General features: G+C 33.4%; 1 pseudogene; it reads left to right on the forward strand.

Annotated features, from left to right (window-relative positions):
• The first annotated feature begins 756 nt into the window (after positions 1 to 756).
• Positions 757 to 1,876, forward strand: LOC149529578 (T-complex protein 1 subunit delta pseudogene; annotated as a pseudogene).
• Positions 1,877 to 2,147: the final 271 nt, after the last annotated feature.

The raw sequence follows: 2,147 nt of genomic DNA on the forward strand, positions 1-2,147 counted from the left end.
AGCTATTGGATAAGATACCGCATATTTATCTTCATTGCTTCAAATAGATGGAATACATTACTATGTACCAATATCATCACTATAATTAAAAATTTTGTATCCAATATTAACAAAATCATTTTCTATCACCATAAATACCTAAACATATTTATTCCATTGTTACTAACAAGTAACTTTATATCTTCTACACCATCCATATTTCAGATTAATCTCATTTTTCTAATTGATACTTTTAAATGTCCATCACTGATCGCTTTGTTACTTTCTAATATTGTAGAATCAAACACTAGATATCTTGAAGACTCAACCTAATAATTTTATAGATTGAAGCATGTCTAATATGTTCATCTTTGAAGTGGAAGATCATAATAAATACTAGTAAATTTGGTTCTATTTTTTGATGTTGTTCTATTCAAAATTTTGACAGTTAAACATCGAAAGTCAACATTGCTAGAGTTATGTGGAAAGTTTGACATATTCCATAGTCAATGATGTATCAACAGGAAGATCCATAAAAAATCATCCCCATCTATATCACATGTTGGCACCAAGCAACTAATTTAAAATGTTGAACTATCAATGCCATCCATAGATGATTTGACAAGTATGTTATACCATCGATGATAATCCCTGTTGAACTATCAATGCTAGCTAGAGATGAATCAACAAGTTTTTTTACCATCGATAGCAAACTACATCTAAATTTTGATGACAGCTAGAGTAGACAAGCCAAAGAAGTTTTGGAATAAGTTGAAAATGGTGACCATAGTGCAACACTCGTGGATAGCATTGACTACCAAGACATAAAATACATTGACACCAAGCACAAGGATGTCATCTAGCATGCCAACATCATCACAATAAAGGTCATTATAGACACAGTTTGAACCTCACTAGGTCCCAAGGGCATGGAAGAGATGCTCTGCACATCCTTGGGCAATGTGATCATCACCAATGATGATGCCACCATTCTTTAAAAAATGGAGGTAACTCAACCAACTACTAAAATTCTTGTAGAGATTTCAAAATCTTAAGATATTGTTGCTGGTGACAGCATGACAATAGTTGTTCTCATCACCAGTGGAATTCTCAAACAATGCATGAATTTCTTGTATAAGGGTGTTCATCCTACCATTATGTCAGAGACCTTTCACAGGGCCTCTAAGAAGTTCATCGAGGTTTTAACTACCATGACTATTCCTGTCAAACTGATGGACTGTGACTTTTTAGTGAAAAGTGCAAGCACTTCTTTGAATAGTAAGTTTGTCAGCCAATATTCAACCTTATTGGCCCTTTATGCTATTGACATCATCCTAAATGTTGTCAACATACAAAGCCTGACATTATGGATTTGAGGGACATTAAAGTTTTGGAAAAATTGGGCTGGACTATTGATGATATAGAGATGGTTAAGGGTTTGGTGTTTAATAAGAAGACAAGCCATACAATTGGAGTCCTCACCAAGATTGAGAATGTGAAGATTGGCATAATACAGTTCCAAATTTTTCCTTCCAAGATAGAAATTAAGAAAAAAATTGTGGTCTCTAATTATAAAATGATGGATAGGATTTTGAAGGAGGAGAGGAATTATATTCTAGGTATGATATAGAAGATCAAAGCCACTAGATGCAATGTGTTATTTATCCAAAAGAATATTCTATGAGATGTCATCACCGATCTTTCGTTGCATTATCTATCCAAGGAAAATATTTTGGTGGTCAAGGATGTGGAAAGGGATGAAATCAAGTTTATTACCAAGACATTGAATTGTTTACCCATTTCTAAAATTAAACACTTTAGGGAGGAGAAGCTGGGACATGCAGATTTGGTTGAAGAGGTAGTAGATGGTGATAGCAAGATTGTGAAGATTACATGATGTAACAAGATGTATTAAGATGAGAGTGCTTCTTTGTATATGGAAGGAAATGTTTTAGCTTGAGAGGGAGATTTATTTTATTTTTTCTTATGATCAAAGTAATCCTCAATTAATATTTATGATAAATTCATTTAATCTCTTTTCATTGCAGGATGCAACAAGAAAGGTAGTAGGCTGGTTTGGGAGATGTTGAGGCTTAAAGGGAGATATTATCTTTGAAGGAAGATATTATCTTTAGAGGGAGTTTCATAATTAAGAGGAAATGCTTATG

The sequence above is a fragment of the Cupressus sempervirens genome, chromosome 11 (assembly GCF_028749045.1).
Source record: "Cupressus sempervirens isolate cs-2001-9-10 chromosome 11, ASM2874904v1, whole genome shotgun sequence".
In the NCBI taxonomy this organism is placed as follows: Eukaryota; Viridiplantae; Streptophyta; class Pinopsida; order Cupressales; family Cupressaceae; genus Cupressus; species Cupressus sempervirens.